Genomic DNA, 17,444 nt, shown 5'->3' with positions numbered 1-17,444 from the left:
GGAGTGGAGCTGCGTGCGAGAAACAGGAGGGGAGGAAAGACCCCACTCCCCTTTTCCTCTGCTTTGCCAGTCCAGCAATGGGGTGGGGATGGGGTGGGAGAGGCTACACTCCCCGATCTCCCCAACCCCTCCTCCCTTACTCACCCAGCCAAGTCTTCCCCTCGCAGCAGCTAGAGAGACAAAGGACAAGTCTTCCTTAAACCTGCCGTGGGGTGGGGTGGGGTGCGCGTGTGGGGCTTATAGTGGTCTTCCACTCTGGTATGTTTCCTTTCCCACCTCAGTCCATCCGTCTTCAGCCCCTCCCCTGCCGAGAAAGGCAGGCGAAAGCAAATAAATACTGGCAAGTGAAACCTCCGGATGAGGATCCGCAAGGAGCTCTCATCAATCTCCACCCAGGAGAGGAGTCGCAGCTGCTGCTGCCGCTGCCGTCGCTGATCAGCACCATGGACAGCCGCCAGATGGATGGGTCTCCCAAAAAACCACCCGCACACACTCAAGGAGAAGGAGAGGAGACTTATTGGGCAGTCATGTGTTCTGCCGGGTGCTGGGCGGCCCCACCCACTCCCAATTCTCCCTTCCTGGCTCTTGGAACATCGCCGCCCTCCCCTTCGCAAATCTGGGGTGTGACAAACTGATCAAGCCACCGTGCTGCTGGCTGCTCCCTTCTTCCTTCCCTTCCCCACAGTCCACAAAGTAAGGAGGTTTTTAAAAAGCACCAACTCAGCTTGGTGATCTTTCTAAGGTCTTGAAACCAGAGCGAGTGGGACTTCTTCAACATTTCATATGTAAGCTTTCAGGCTGAGGCTGGCTGGCCACCTCCTCTGTGGGACGGTTTTGTTGTTTTGTTGTGGTTTTTTCCAGAACAGAACAAGCTACCATCTGGACACATCATATCAAGGCGTTTCGTGAGACCATTTCAACTGAGGGGCAAGTCTGCTGAAAATATCCACTCCTATCGAAGAAATACCTGGAGACGAGCTTCCAAAGGTAGCCTTTGCGGTTCTAAAACGGAGAGTTGCCGGAGGAAAGCAGCGAAACATTTGCACCAAAGGATATCTTGGTTTGGCCTACTTGACTCGGGTTGCATATAAATTGGAATATGAATTTACTTCCATTTTGCTAAGAAATAAAACCAGGCACTGACTCTGTTGCAGCTCAGGTACAGGCTGAAAGACTTTTTCGCCAAAGCATGATTGACATACTCAACCAATCACAGTGTTCTGCAGGAGAGGTCATCCCACAGGTGCTGTCCAAAGTCTGTTGTGTATGATGTCAGAATCAGAACTTTAATGTGGTAGCAATTAAATCCTTTGGAACTCCCTCCCACTGCATAACAGACAGGTGTCTTCTCTATTAGGTTTTTGGTACCTGCTAAATGCATTCCTCTTTCAACAAACCTGCTAAAATCTTTATCCCTGTTGATATCTGTCTTTGATGTGAATTGATTTTATGTCCATGCCACTGTCGTTTTTAACAGTTTTTATATTTTTTGTTTTTAAAATTTGTGATTTCTTAGATTTTTTTTAAATATATGTAACTGTTTTGTATCTCTTATTATATTGCATATGCTTAAATTGTTTTTAATTCTGAATTTTTAATTGTTGCAACACACCCTGGGACTTGCTGGTGAAGAGCAGGTAATTACTTAAATTAATAATAATAATTGCAGCCTTATGGGAAGCAAATAACCATAAAAAATATATGTTCCTGTCCACTGTTTTATATAATATTTGGCTTTTACTATATCATTATATTATTGATGCAAAGACCCTGGACATGTTTTACATGCCTAAGCGGTGTATAAATCTTTTAAATAAATCTTTTAAATAGTGGGAGAGGTGAGAAGCAGGGCTCCCTCCATCTGCTCTGCTGTGCCAGGCTAACCCCACTGGGCCTCCTCTTCCCTCAACTGACACCTGGGATAGCCATTCCATCAGACTGCCTCAAAAGGAGAGAGAGAGAAAGCAGAAGGATCAATCCATCCGCTTTGCCCAAAGCCCAGCACCATTAGGTAACTCCTACCTCTGAACTAGGGACGTGGGTGGTGCTGTGGTCTAAACCACTGAGCCTAGGGCTTGCCAAACAGTGGTTCGAATCCCCGGGGTGAGCTCCTGTTGCTCTGTCCCACCTCCTGCCAACCTAGCGGTTTGAAAGCACATATAAATGTGCTAGTAGATAAATAGGTACCGCTCTGGCAGGAAGGTAAACGGCGTTTCCGTGTGCTGCTCTGGTTCACCAGAAGCAGCTTAGTCATGCTGGCCACATGACCCGGAAAAACTGTCTGCGGACAAACACCAGCTCCCTTGGCCAGTAAAGTGAGATGAGCGGGGCAACCAAAGAGCCGTCCGTGACTGGACCTAACAGTCAGGGGTTCCTTTACCTTTACCTCTGAACTATGCAAGCTGATCATTAGAAGAACAATTGTTTAAGAACTGGTCTTGTGTTTCTCTTCCCCTCCCCATCCCTCCTCCTTGTATGGTGTGGGGTTTTATTTAGATGGTAAGCCTGCGGGCAAGAAGGGATTGTATTGCTTTGTTTGATCATTTGTTGTAAGCCACTCTGGGAGTCATTTTTGCTTAAGAGCAGGTTACAAATGCTCTAAATAAAATAAAATAAAAATGACTTCTCATGTGGAACAGGGGAAAAGAGTGTCACGCCCATACCTGCTGCACCTGCTGGTACAAGTTCAACCTGGAATTTCGCCAAAGTGATGAAATTAATTGGTTTTGTACAACCATGGCAACCACCAGGAAAACTCAGAGCGTGTCCAGTTGCTCATTCAGCAGCAGAAGTAAAAGTTAATGAACTATTCTCTCTTTTCGTAATTTCACGAGCCCTCCCCCAAATTATTTTCTACATTTGGGGGTTCTCTCAATAGATTAATCATTTGGTTTTTTTTGCTGTGGCACAGACTTCAACCTTATTGGGAGGAATTACATTTAAATTATAGGAATTTATCATTAATTATAAAATCCAATTAAGGCTTTCTATATTGATAAAATTGGGGCATCCTCCTTATTTGGGGAAGGTTGGTTACTAAAAAACAAACAAAAAACCCGTCCACTTCAGCACAAAAAAAATTGTGTTGTGGAGCCATGAATGACCTAGCTTTTCATTTTAAATAAATAAAGACGATTGAGAGGGTAGAATCATGAAAGCTCCACAAAGAACTCCATCAGGTGAACTTAACACAGCTGAACACAATTTAACCACACTCTTCCGCGGTTCCTTTCTACTTCCTTCACTAAACATTCTTTCATCTCACCAATCTAACTAAAGGGCAACTTCCTCACTCTTTATCCTAACCTGCCTTTGAAAATATATCCTCTGGTTGGAAGCCTGAGCAACTCCAACAAGTAAACTGAGGAAGAGCAGACATGATGATAGAAGCTTATAAAATAATGCCTAAAGGTAAAGGTAAAGGTAAAGGGACCCCTGACCATTAGGTCCAGTCATGGCTGACTCTGGGGTTACGGCGCTCTTCTCTTTATTGGCCGAGGGAGCCGGCATACAGCTTCCGGGTCATGTGGCCAGCATGACTAAGCCGCTTCTGGCGCACCAGAGCAGCGCATGGAAACGCTGTTTACCTTCCCGCCGGAGCGGTACCTATTTATCTACTTGCACTTTGACATGATTTCGAACTGCTAGGTTAGCAGGAGCAGGGACCAAACAACGGGAGCTCACCCCGTCGCGGGGATTCGAACCGCCAACCTTCTGATCGGCAAATCCTAGTCTCTGTGGTTTAACCCACAGCGCCACCCACATCCCTAAAATAATGCCTATCACGGAGGAAATGGATAGAGAAAAGCTTCCCTCCCTCTCTCATAACACTAGAGGCCATGGACATCCAAGGAAGCAGAGATGAACTGTGCAAATTGCTCCCCCAGGAGGGCAGTGACAGCCACCAACTCGGATGGTTTTGAAAAAAGGACTGGCCAAATACATGAATGAGAAAGCTATCAATGGCTACCAGCTATGATGGCTCTGCTGTGGCTCCACAACTGGAGGCATTAATGCTTCTGAATACCAGTTGCTGGAAGCCACTGGAGGAGAGAGAACTCTTGAGCTCAGGTCCTTTTTGCGAGTTTCCCACATGCATCTGGTTGGCCACTGTGAGAACAAGATGCTGGACTAGCTGCGCCACTGGCCTGATCCAGCAGGGATCATCCCTGCTCTCCTGAAGGTATAAAAAGCAGGGAGTCTCCCCACAGCTGAGAGACTGTTTGGTTAACATCTTTTCTGCTGCCATCTCTCAGCAAGCAATCCTGAGTTTTCTCCATCTCCATTAGCAATGGGCTCTTGATTAAGGGACAATGATGCATGGAACATTCTCTCTATGTTCGCCGCCACATTTTAAATACACTCAGGAGTGCCACCAGGACAAATTGCAGTAAGCCCTTCGACGGGCTGCTACACTGATGAGACAAATAAAGTATGCCTCCAGATGCCTAAAGCTGCAATCTGCAAGTGATATATTTCAAAGTAATTACACTGAAGCCATGGCCTCGGCGGGGCAAGTCACGGATGGAAAGGAGGCAGTGGAGCTGAGCCTAGGAGAGTGCACAGAAGGGCTGGCAATGAGGAATAATGGGGGGAGGCAACAGGAAACATCCATTGCTCAGGTGGTGGAGCACCCACTTTGCATGCAGAAGGTCGCAGGTTCGATCCCCAATGGCATCACCAAGAAAGGCTGGAAATCTATTTAAGCAATTGACAGAAGCGAGCCAGCAGTAAATCACACCGAGCAAATGGGAGTTAACTCTTTATTAGTAAAAATAGGAGTGTGTCATCTCTGAACAGGAGTGTTAGGCCTCATGAGCACAGCAACTGATCTCAAAGCAGGTCTTGCCCCCATGAAGCGCTTGCTGAGACTGAATGAAGGTCTCCCAGCAGTTGCCCAAGTCTCCTCCCTCTCTAGGGTTTTCCTCAAGCAATCAAAGACTGCATCTGCGTGAAGCTAACTTTTTCTCTGCCCTTTTCACACCTGTCCTGGTTCTGAGAGACACCCGTGATGCTTCACCAGGCAGACTCATCTCTACCTCTTGGGAGTTCCTCCTCTCCTGCTTCTGATTCTGGGCTGCTCTTTGCCACAGACTTTCTCTGCTCACTAAATCCTGTTACCTCCTCAGCTTCTGACACCTCCTCGTCCCAGTCTTCTCCCTCAGATCACTCGTAGTTGTCATCTCACCACGAATCCTCTGGCCCTGAGCCTTCTTCCCTTGGGGGCTCCCCAGCTGTTTCCTCCCCACCCCCCATCCCTCTGCATTCAACCAGTCGTTGACAGCAATATACTGCTTAATTACAATAGTCTCTAAGCAGTTTACAGAGACACAATAACAAAACCAAAAAAAAATCAATTAAAACAATAAAATCAACCTTTAATTAAAATGCCTGCTGGAATTTTTTTAAAAAAAATATTCTGTAGGTACTGAAAGTTCAACTGCAAGGGAGTTCCAGAAAATTGGCCCTCAGTACTAAACACACAACTCTTGGCAGATACAAGCTGCCATGGGGGACCACTGATAATGGATCCCTCGAAGACCTTATCCATCAAGCAGGGATATGAGGGGTTAGGAGGTCCTTCAGGTATCCTGGGCCCAAATTGTTAAGGGCACTGTATATTAATGCATCACCTTTTAACCTGGCCCAGTAGCACGAGGGCAAGACAGTGGAGTTTTGAGCACCTGAATTCTATGCTGGCAATAGTCTGTACCAGGCTTCCTCAACCTTGGCCCTCCAGGTGTGTTGAGACTACAATTCCCATCATCCCTGACCACTGGTCCTGCTAGCTAGGGATCATGGGAGTTGTAGGCCAAAAGCATCTGGAGGGCTGAGGTTGAGGAAGCCTGGTCTGTACCCACCAACAGTGTAACTGCAGTGTTTTGCACCAGCTGGGGTCTCTGAACTATGCCCCCTAGGGTAGCCCCACATTTGGCCCCTGAGCCCACGGTTCTCCACCCTGGGTTTCTTGAATAAGCGGTCTGGATCCAGCACCAGGCATCTTCCTCTGCTTTAGAAAAAAGAGAAGGGCAGCAATGGATTGCAAGAGACTGTAAGGTCTGCAAAAGCACCGCAGGGAGGCCTGTGTGGGAAGAGAGCTATGGACCCCAAACTGAGCACTTTTCTCCCCACTCCCAGAAACAGTGTCTTGCTTTATTTTGCTTTCTGAGCTTGCGACATCCACGCCCTGCTTTGTTCCTGGGTGGCAAAAGTTAAATCTCGCCACATCGCTCAAGTATGGAGCTGCCTCAGTCAGCAGTTTGTACTCCCATTACTGCCCAGCGGGGGAAATAATAAAATGGATTTTTATTGCAGCCTCATTCTCTCCCCTGCCCCCACCCCGCCTCCTCTCATTGGCTGTGAATATTAATTTTAGTTTACAGCAAGGAGGCTTGTGGGGTGGGTGCCATCACTGCCTTCCTTAAAAATAAACTAGTGTTACATTTGCCAAGAGGACAGGGAAGCACTCAATACTCTACACCTGCTCTAAATGGGATCAAAAGCCCCCATATATATATTTAATGTGCATTGCCCCTACTACTACAGTTGTTGTTACATGCTCTTGGGCTGGGGTGTTGTTCGGGGGGGGGGGTTGCTGTTGGTTTTTTGTATCTTTATTTTCACTCTTGCTGTGATTTATGTGGAAATTGTTCCATTTGGCTGTATATCCTTTAATATTTTATTTATTATGATCACTTTTGTTATGTCGCCGTTACGTTGTTGTTTTTCATGTTGTCAGTCACCTTGAGCATGATTTGAACTGTGGAAATTATTGTTATTTATTTAATTTAAATACCGCCCTTCATCAAACAATCCCGGGGCGGTTCACAGAATAAAATACAAGATAAAACACAAGAACATTTCCTAAATAAAATTATGTATGTAGGTATGTTATTACACTGAAGTGGAACTGAACTCCGTGCATTTATACGATGTGATAAATAGATTTATACGATGTGATAAATCACTACTTAGTTTGGTGTACCCAAACAGATGACCGTACTTTGCTTTGTGGAAAGAGAGGTTCAGAAGTGGCACGACATAAAGTAAAGGTAAAGGGACCCCTGACCATTAGGTCCAGTTGTGGCCGACTCTGGGGTTGCGGCGCTCATCTCGCTTTACTGGCTGAGGGAGCCAACGTACAGCTTCCGGGTCATGTGGCCAGCATGACTAAGCCGCTTCTAGTGAAGCCAGAGTGGTGCATGGAAATGCCGTTTACCTTCCCACCGGAGCAGTACCTATTTATCTACTTGAACTTTGATGTGCTTTCGAACTGCTAGGTTGGCAGGAGCAGGGACCGAGCAACGGGAGCTCACCCCGTCACGGGGATTCGAACCACAGACCTTCTGATCGGCAAGTCCTAGGCTCTGTGGTTTAACCCACAGTGCCACCCACGTCCCTGTGGCAAGACATGCTGAACTGGCAACCGGGTGGTTGCAGAGCCCAAATCAAGCTGCTCATTTTAACTTTTTAAAAGTGCCAATGAAGCCCACTGTGACTTTGGCTATGTCCTGGGACCTCCCTTCCTTCAGCTTAGGGGGGAAAGCTCCCGCTGCTGCCAACTTAGTGGAAGGCAACCCGCAGAGCACATATTTTTAAGTTGCCTGATATTTTGTTAACAGTGGTAGCTTCAATTTGCTTTCATGCAGTTGATTATTTTCCTCCGTTTCCTTAAATGTTTTTGTTTGTTTTCATTTTGGGAATTTAGCACACGTCATACAGTCCTGTAAGCCGTTCCCTCCATTTTAATCTGCTCCTCAAAATGAAGAGAATTGCCTTTAAATAAAAACAAAACAAAACAAAAGAGAATTGCAATCCATTTGCTGCTGATCCACAGCAGACTTGCTGAGCGTGCGTCACACAAAGCAACGAAGCTCAGCAGGGCCCTATTTGTGTTTATGTGGCACTTCCAAAAAACGGCAACAATACTGCAACTTTGAAACCCAGCAAGGAACACGATAGCCTTTGTGCATCATAAAACTGGGCTCTTAATTGCAAACACACAAACTGTTGCTCAGCTTCTGTAAACACCCATCCACTACTGCAGCGCTGTTGCCCCCTGCTGTTGCATCTAGGCTTAGCATCCGCTCCCAATTTGTGATCCATACAGAAACTCAAGAACTAGCCAACCTGTTGCCCTCCAGATGTTGCCCTCCAGATGTTGCTGCACCCCAAACCCCAATCAGTCCCAGCCATCATGCTCAATGGTTAGAAATTATGGGAGGTCAAGTCAATTCAATCACAGGTCCCCAATCCGTTTCGTTTCATGTATAGGATGTGGTGAGCTACTGCAAAGCACTCCAAGGAAGCCAAGTGTCCCTGCTCTCTCTCCCCCCACCTTTTGCAAACATTCTTCTTTAATAAGGTGCAAAATAGTTCCATTTACATTTTTTTGGGGAGGGGGGTGGAATCTCTACTCCTTCCCTGCAAGAACAATTACACATCTCACCAAGCTGCTTTCCCTTAGCTGCAAATTGATTAGTCTGGTATTTTACACTAATATGGAAATACTGGGGAAATGTTCTTTTGTTTAAACACACATTCAAAATAAAACTCTGTCTAGGAATTTAGTCTCCTTCTCTCAAAGAATCAGCAAGGCCACAATCAGCCTACGGTAGTCGCTACATTTTTTTCCTGCTGCCTGGGAAGTGGCTCCATGGTTCTTTGTCCTTGCTGCCTCTTTTAATCATAGAATTGCAGAGTTGGAAGTGACCACAAGGATCATCAAGTCCAACCCCCTGCAATGAAAGAATCCTTCACCCAACATAGGGCTTGAGCCCTCAACACTGAAATTAAAAGTCTCATGTTCTATAATGTTTGGGAAGGACTGGACTTTGCCTTTACTGACAAGGAGGGTGGGCATATTTGGGACATCTACAGGTATAGGTAAAGGTAAAGGGACCCCTGACCATTAGGTCCAGTTGCGGATGACTCTGGGGTTGCGGCGCTCATCTCGCTTTACTGGCCGAGGAAGCCAACGTAAAACTTTCAGGTCATGTGGCCAGCATGACTAAGCCGCTTCTAGTGAAGCCAGAGTGGTACACGGAAACGCCCTTTACCTTCCCACCGGAGCGGTACCTATTTATCTACTTGCACTTTGACGTGCTTTCGAACTGCTAGGTTGACAGGAGCAGGGACCGAACAAAGGGAGCTCACCCTGTTGCAGGGATTCGATCCTCCGACCTTCTGATCGGCAAGCCCTAGGCTCTGTGGCTTAACCCACAGCGCCACCCGCATCCCTTTTATTCCCTACAGGTATACACACACACACAAAAGCCCCATTCCTTTCATTACCCAGAGGCCCCAGCTTCAACCCACCCCTCCACATAGACTTTTATAAATAGTCCTTACCTGCTCCAGCAGCTGTAGCCGTGCTGGCACAACTTTGCCACTTGAATCAGTGAGGGCACCCTTGGCATTAGCTCCTTGCACTCAGGAAAGAAATGTGATGGGGATCTCTCCCTCCCCACCCCCTGCCGTCCCCAAAACAGCAGGGTCCCTTTCAAAGGAGATTGTGGATCACTCAGCAGGTCTGGCTAGAAACAGCTTCTAGAAACTGAAAGTTCATATTTGAAGAACCGCAGGGAGAACATCCCAGTGCTTGCAAGATGGTTCTCTCACACAGAGAGAATTCTGCAGGCACCAAACAGTGCGTCTCAGCTTCTTGGAACTTCCGGAGTAATCCTATTCCAACAGGTTTAGCCAATAAACTGAGGGTATGTATTAGCTAATACCCCTAAGAATGCTTCCCTGGGCTTCTTGGTCAGCGAGGTCACCAGGCAGCTTATGCCATGCAACTTCCTCCTTTTACAGCCTCCCTCCTCCCTTCCTGGAAACCGGCATAGTGGTCCTACAGGGTGTGGGTGGAGAGCAACTGCTACTGTCCGAAACATCTGGGAGACATCATGTGATTTAGGACCCACCTGCACGAAATATTTAAAAGCAGCAGCATCCCACTTTAAACCGTTGTGCCTTCCCCCAAAGAATCCTGGGAACAGTAGTTTCTTAAGGGTGCTGAAAGCTGTTAGGGGACCGCTGTTACCCTCACAGAGCTACCGTTCCCACAGTTCCCTGGGAAGAGAGATTGGTTGCTAAACCATTCTGGGAGTTGTAGTTCTGTGAGAGGAATAGGAGGTCTTCTCAACATCTCTCAGCAGCAAACAATGAACTACAGCTCCCAGGATTCATTGGGAGAAGCACAATTCCTTAAAGGGGTATGCAACTGCATTCAATGTACAGTATTGCACCAAATATACTCTCCCCGTCCTGCATTCCTTATGATAAAGACAAATGCAACACAGCCACCTTGTGGCCACCAGCATAATGTTCAAGTTTCTATAGGAAGTAACCGTCCCAGACATTCTCTCTTGCATAGAAACAATAAGCCATGTTTTGTAAGCTTTGTAATTCTTACGAGAGACCCAGAAAAAGCTGGTGGGTCCAGCAACCTTTTCATATCCTAGAATATTGCCTGCATGTTATATATTTCTTCTCTCCAGTACAAATAAATTATCACAGCAGCTGCTGCTAAATTCCAGCTTAATTTGCAAGGAACAGCTGAACTGAGGCAGGGCAATATTTGTGCTATATAACTATTAGGAAGCATTCCAAGCAGGCAAGGTACAGCACCAGAGGTTGCCCTCATTGGGAGAAACTTCTGCATCTTCCAGTGCTAGTATTGCTCAGAGTACACCCAATGAAATTTATGGATATGTCTGAGGTCCATCAATTTCAGTGGTTTTACTCTGAGCAGGGCCAGCACTGCATACAACCCTAACAAATTTATTAAAGAGTTAAACTACAGTCCACGAAAAGATTACACTGTAATAAATTAGTTACACTTTAAAGGTCACACAGAATTGCTAAAGGTGGCACAGAATTGCATTAGCATCTGTGTTGGTCAACTTTTGAGAAATCCACATTCTGTGTGGTTTTGCCCAACAACATATTTTGGTGTCAAAGCAACCAGGGTAAATCAGGCACTATGCCCAGAATTGTGAAAGCAAATTTTCAGAGAAAAGTAAATAATGTGCCAAGACCTTTGAACATTCTTAATCAGTCTGATCACATACTTTTTTAGAGACAGTGTGGTGAAATGGTTAAGAATGATGGACTAAGACCTGGGAAACCAGGATTCAAATCCCCACTCAGCCATGAAGCTCACTGGGTGACCTTGAGCCAGTCACCATCTCTTAGCCTAACCTAGCTCACAGGGTTGTTGTGAGGATGAAATGGGAGAGAGAACCAGGTTCACCACCTTGAGTTCCTTGGAAGATAAAGGTGGTATATAAATGAAATGAATGAATGAATGAATGAATGAATGAATGTCATATGAACGTTCAGGCAGCCCTACAAGCTGAGAGACCCAAATAGGGATGGGGTTTACCCTAGCACAGAGCCTCACAACTTTCCACACAAAAGCTCAGTAGGCCAACCCCTCTCTTCTCTGCTTGTTTATTGATTGATTTAATTGTATTTATATCCCACCTTTTTCTCCAAGGAGCTCAAGGTGGCGTACATGGTTCCCCCCTCCTCATTTAATCCCCAGAAAGAACCCTGTTACATAGGTTAGGCCGAGAAAGGCAGTGACTGGCCCCCCAAGTTGCCCTGTGAATTTCATGGCTAAGTGGGGATTTGAACCCTGGTCTCCAAAGTCTTAGTCTGACACTCTACCCATTATACCACACTGGGGTCTAATCTACACTGGTGAGTTATGACGTTCAAAATGCATTATAAAAATGTGACACCAGAGGGCGCTGTAGAGCAGCAATCTGTCGCCAGTAGCAAATTGCATTGGGAGCTGTATTTTTAATAGTGTTTTTAATAGCCTTTTCCAGATCCGTGTAGATCTGGCCTGGGCTCTATACATCATAACTGTAAGAAGGGGCTACGGATCTGCTTTGGAGGAGACAGAACACTGCTGGCTTGCCAGCAATTAACCCTCAATCACATCAAGAGCCAACACCATCCTGTGCTGTGGAAAGCAAAACTCAAGATGCTACCATAAAAGCTTCCTGACAATGCTGCTTTAGGGCAGACATAAGAGAGTCAGGGATCTACCAGAAGACCAATGATTTACAGGGATATTCCCCTTCTACACCCAACTTAGCCTTGACCTTCCCAGCCCATAACCATTAACCCCCTGTTCTCACAGGCTGAGAGAGAGCAGTGGGCTTCCCTTTCCACTGCTGGTCCCACTGCCATCCCACATTCCATGCTTCTGTAGTTTAGCTGGGCAAAAAGCAGATTATTGTGTGGTGTTAAAGCAAGACAAAATTGGTGGTAAGCATCTGGTGGAGCACGGAAGACTGAGAAGGTTGATGCATGTCTAAAGCGAGCTGGAGAATGTGTCCACTTATGGCATGCATGTGCACTTCTGAGAAATGTTGCTAAGCACTTCCTGGGAGTTATAAGAACTACTGCTTAGCTTTAATAATTTGGTCCTTGAGTTTGCTTTCACCCCTCTTCCCTCCCTGCCCCTTTTTCCTTGTGTGACATGTCTTTTAGATTGTAAGCCTGCGGGCAAGGACTGTTTTAACTAATCACATGTATGCCACCCTAGAAGCATTTTTGTGAAGAGTTGGAGTACAAATGCTCTAAACCAGCGGTTCTCAACCTGTGGGTCCCCAGATGTTGTTGGACTACAACTCCTGTCATCCCTGAGCTCTGGCATTGCTAGCTAGGGGTGATGGGAGTTGTAGTACAACAACATCTGGGGACCCACAGATTGAGATAAGCTGCTCTAAACAAACACTCCCAATATAGAAATGAAAGTTTAAAGAAAATGGAAAATACGAAGGAAACCTTGACCATGTGCAGCCCACAGAATGAAATGCTTAGGTTTTGCTATTTGAAGTGGGGAAAAGCAAATGAACAAAATAAGCCACAAAAGGTTACATGCATGCAACATTTATTGATGAACAGCAGAAAAGATGGAAATGGTAAACGTGTGACACAATTATTAATGGCATCAGTAACAGTGGAAGAGAGTGGATATATATGAACCCAGCACCTGAAATGAACACATACATACATATATACATCCCTCCACCAAAGGTTTTACAGAGGCAGGAAACATGAATGCAAAAGGACATCAAGGAAAAAGACAAAACAAAGAAAAATGTTTTCAAACAGGCACAAATACGTACAATGTTCTAGACAAAACAGAAGCTTTTCAGGCAAACAGGGCAGTGGAAGAACAATATGTGACACTGCATTTCAATTCCATGGCACCTCTTTCAAATAATGCAGAAATGGGGAGCCTTTGGCCCTGCAGATGTTGCTGAACCACAACTCCCATCAGCCCCTGCAAGTGTGGCCAATGACCAGGGATGGTGGGAGTTGTAGTTCAGCAAAACGTCTGAATAGCCAAAGCTTCCCCATGGCTGAAGTAATGGCTCAGTATTACAGCTCTGATGCTGCTGTGTTTTATATTCACCAAGCAAATAAATCACTGGAGGACTATTTGATTTAAATGCTTCCATTTGAAACAGATATAGCTGGAGATTTTCACAATCGGGATGTCCATCACAGGGCAGTAGGGGAAAGAGAGGGAAAGCAAGGGTGAGTGTGCGGTTAGGAAAAAGCACTGGAAAACATGGAAGGAGGGCACAGATTCTGGAAAGTCAGAACTTTATTCCTGGAAAATCCCACAAGTAAAACAGCTGTCACTAGGGGGCACCAAGGACACAGCAGGGGGGAGGAAATACACAGCTGAGCAAAATCACTCCCGAAAAGCCTGGGTTGAAAAGCTTACCACCCCACCAGCCCCCTACCAGCCCCCCCCCCCCGACAGGCACAATACACACACACACACAGGAGTTTGGTGCCATGCTGGAAACTGTTGCTGCCAGGAGTCCAGAAGATCCTAACTCACAAGCGCCTGTCCGGGTGGCATCTTGTGCTGCTAAAAACAAAGATCTTTCACCTGCCCTTTGGCCAAATTACCGTATTTTTTGCACCATAACACTCACTTTTTACCTCCTAGAAAGTAAGGGGCAATGTCTGTGCGTGTTATGGAGGAAATGCCTACAGGTGGCATGCCTACGGATTTTCCTCCTCTAAAAACTACATGCGTGTTATGGTCGGGTGTGTGTTATAGAGCGAAAAATACGGTATATTGGAGGGCACTAGATCTCATGCTCACCCACAGTGTTCCTGCCCCGTTATCCAAGACTTTCGGGGGGGGGGGAGTGTCACAAGGGTCTGAATTGAATCAACAGACAGAGGATGTAATGAGATCCTGAACACAGAGGCTAGAGATTGGTCAAGAAACTGGTGGTTGATTGATGATGATGCTCCACTATCTGACTGGGTTGCCCCAGCCACACAAGGGCCCAATTTCCCACTTGCTCTCCTGCTGGCAGGGAACTTATTGCTAATAGGCAGTATTAAAAATCTGTAAATAAAACGTGAAGCCAATGGACTTTCGACTGTGATGGGGTTTCATTTACTTATTTTGTCACTTTACAGTGGTACCTCTGGATACGAACAGGATCCGTTCCGGAGCCCTGTTCGTATCCTGAAGCGAACGCAACCCGTGTCTGCACGTCGCGATTCACCATTGCATGCGCGATGACAACATTTTGACCGTCTGCATGTGCGCGAGCAGTGAAACCCGAAAGTAACGTGTTCTGTTACTTCCAGGTCGCCGCGGAGCACAACCTGAAAATGCTCAAGCTGAAGTAACTTCAACCAGAGGTATGACTGTATTGTTTATTTAATAGGTTTATGTATCTCATTAGACTGTGCTGTTGAGCGTGCTGAATTGTGTGGCTTTTAAAATAAAACCCACTTGAAGCTGGAAAGAAAAAAAGAGGTGTAGCACTACCATATTACGAAGCAACCCAGGTGTGTGCAGAGGCTATAGTGCAGTTACGGAATTCTAACACACACAACTTGCACTTGCACACTCTTCTGCCTTCCCTTCCTCTCCCAGGGCATAAGCACCAAACAGGAGTGCCAGGTTCAGAAAGGTTTGCCAGCTGGCAAGACAGGGCGTGCGCAAATGGATCAAAACAGACTGCATGCAGCACTGTAAACAGTACAAAAGGAGTCCGTCTCCCTTGAAGCACAGAGAGTCAGCCTACAGCTATAACAACCCTCAGATGTGAATGTCAGTATTACAGCCCAGCAAGGTGTATGAAATGTGTAAGCCAGCATCTCCATCTGTGCAAGGCTCCACATCGCTTTAAGAATGTAAGAACCACCAAAGGCCCATCTAGTCCAGCATCCTGTTCTCGCAGCGGCCAACCAGATGCCCTAACAGGAAGCCCAAAAGCCAAAGGCTCTCATTTAAATTCACACTAAAGATTCTGATTTAAAGTCACGCTAGTGTGCAAAGGGCATCATGCCCTTTCTCCTCCAGCCTTTGAAAGATGGCATTTACGCTCTAGTGATTCACTGACGAGGGGAAATTATTATTTTTTGCTCATCGGGACTCTCTTCTTCAGCCAACACAGGAAGGAAGCCTCAGGCAACAGGTAGGAAATTCAGGTTCTGGAGCCACACACAAAATTCCTGATCCAATGAAACATTGTTCTATCCCAGATGAGGCAGCTGTGATTTTGCAAAGGGACCTGCAGCTGAAGGGCATCTTGATGATGCAACCCTGCCTTTATACTAGGTGCAAAGCTTTGGAACTAGATTGATGGAAGTGAGGGGGCCAGATCCTGATGCTCACTGGGGGGCGGGGAGCACGTGCCAGCTCTCAGAGATGAGAGCAAGAGAAAAGACCCTTCATTCAAGGAGGCTAGAAGCGAGCAAGTGGCAACCCCAAGTGACCCGGCAACCAAGCAGCCAGCTCATGTTGCATAATGTTCACACCCATTAAGCCCAAGCAAACACAACCAGCCTGTGTGATGAAAAGAAGCAGAAATAACAGGAGGGCTTGTAGGGCATGATTAATTAAAAAGACGCCCAGCAGCCTCCATAAAAGGGCAACATGCTCCTAGGTCCCTTGGGCAACCCCCACCCCACCAGCTTCTGCAGGGGAGACTCGGCAGGTTTTTATACCAAACCGCTATACATATTCCATTAAAGTCAGCAGGAATTAATCAGACTTGCAGGCAGGCAGAGAGAGAGAGAGCACTGAAAAAATCCTGGGGTGGACTGCTTGTTTATTTTTAGTGCCAGATGTAGGCAAAACGTGGTTTTATGGTCTCTAAAGAGGATTAAAAATCCCTTTAATCTGTGTTATGACATTGCTCTCCTTCAAAGTGGAATGAAACTGGGGCTTTCTGAAGTCAAGAGTGTCAGAAAGGAGATAGCAAATGCATCCATCCCTGCGAACAGACAGAGGGGAAACAAGTCTGGCCAAGTTGACAAAGTACTGAATTTGGATCTAATGGGCGTGGATTTAATGAACACATGGCTGAGGGGGCCTGGGCTAGGGAAAAGAGAGGAAGAATAATGTGGCATTCTAAAGGAATCTGTGTGCATGTGTTGGTGGAGGGGAAAGAGAGAGAGAGAAGCAGAATCATCTTTGGTAGAAAGTGATTCAGGGCAAGGTAATAGCACAATGACAGGCTGACAGCAAAAAGGTTCAGGAAGGGTGGGAAGAAAGAGTTTAATAACTTTGTTTACATATAATTAATTGAGAACCACTTCTATAGCAAGAGGTTACCAATATGGTGCCCTCTAGATGCTGTTGGACTACAATTCCCATCAGCAGGACCAATGGTCAGGAGTTATGGAAACTGGAGTCCAAAGTATATGGAGGGCACCACACTGGCACCACACCTGCTTTACAGTCTTGGAAGCTGTGCCTAAGACGTTGACCCATTGTTTATGTTACTCTTTTCATACCTGCAGAAGCATTCCTAGAAGCCCTGGAAATGGCCTTGATGTATCTTAAATGTTTATTATCTCCATACAGCAGTCCCAAAATATAATACCACCACCTTCCTTTCATTACTCAAGCATGTTGCTTAGGAGAACTGTTCTATTCATTGCAAAGGAAGGTTCTTCCAGTATTACTCCTAGGGCAGCCTTCCCAAACCTGGCACCTTTTGGACTACAACTGCCATGAACCCTGGCCATTTGCCATGTTGGCTGGGGCTGATGGGAGCTGTAGTCCCCCCCCAAAAAAATCTGTAGGCTGTCCTGGGGAAAGCTGCTTCCCCCTGCCGTCCTACCCCCCCTTACTGCAGCCTTGAATATTTGTTTTTTAAGATTTTACAGTTCCTCTATAAATAAACCTGCTGCAAATTTACTTCCTGAAACTGTATCACGACAAACGTTCTCCTGCAGAAACCCTCAGGTGGCTGGAAATTGTGAGGGAGAAGTAAGACTGAGGGAGGGGTTGCATAGTTGCACAACCTCTGACCCCTTCAAACCAAAACACAGGAAACTTATACCAAAGTTGGACCACTGGTCCATTTAACCCAACACTGTCTAGGCCGAATGGGAGCAGCTGTCCAGGGTTTCAGACCAGGGGGACATTC

The 17,444-nt window shown here is 46.2% G+C and overlaps 1 protein-coding gene across 7 annotated transcripts in view; it reads right to left on the bottom strand.

Annotated features, from left to right (window-relative positions):
• Nucleotides 1–17,444, bottom strand: part of OSBP2 (oxysterol binding protein 2) — a 159,597-nt gene that overhangs the window by 103,337 nt on the left and 38,816 nt on the right. Inside the window, exon 1 of one of the 7 annotated variants that reach the window (XM_083717118.1) lies at nucleotides 9,352–9,458. The exons of 5 other annotated variants lie outside the window; for them this stretch is intronic. The gene's annotated coding sequence lies outside the window, so the exon portion shown is untranslated. Of the gene's footprint in view, nucleotides 1–144; nucleotides 384–9,351; nucleotides 9,459–17,444 lie in introns of those variants that run through there. One more of the 7 variants, XM_083717126.1, reaches the window with a different exon arrangement.

This window comes from Podarcis gaigeae, assembly GCF_964106915.1.
Source record: "Podarcis gaigeae genome assembly, chromosome: 16".
Classification (NCBI taxonomy): Eukaryota; Metazoa; Chordata; class Lepidosauria; order Squamata; family Lacertidae; genus Podarcis; species Podarcis gaigeae.
This window is presented reverse-complemented; position numbering and strand designations above follow the sequence as displayed.